Source organism: Oxyura jamaicensis, chromosome 14, assembly GCF_011077185.1.
Source record: "Oxyura jamaicensis isolate SHBP4307 breed ruddy duck chromosome 14, BPBGC_Ojam_1.0, whole genome shotgun sequence".
Classification (NCBI taxonomy): domain Eukaryota; kingdom Metazoa; phylum Chordata; class Aves; order Anseriformes; family Anatidae; genus Oxyura; species Oxyura jamaicensis.
In genome coordinates this window covers 8,090,526-8,090,839 of record NC_048906.1, presented here as the reverse complement: position 1 = coordinate 8,090,839, position 314 = coordinate 8,090,526, and positions in this window count along the sequence as shown.

Sequence of the window (314 nt, the reverse complement as noted above, 5' to 3'; positions counted from 1 at the left end):
CAGTTGTGTTGCCTTTTTTTTTTTTTTTTTTTTTTAATACATCTCAACCAAGAAGGGTTCTGAAGTCTAATGGCTGGACAGTGTATCATTCTTCAGTAAGGCCTAGACAATGCTCAGCAAAAAAGTTGGGAAGTTCATTTTCAAGAATCAAAAGAATCACAGAAAAATCTCTCTAACAGAGTAAATTCCACTGCTTTATCTCTAATAGTAAGGGCAGCCCAGGAAATCACATACTTCTTCAAGACTTCAGTATTCATCAACTAAAGCAATTCAGCTGTACTTGATTCCTGGCAAAGGGGGACATAGCAAATGAC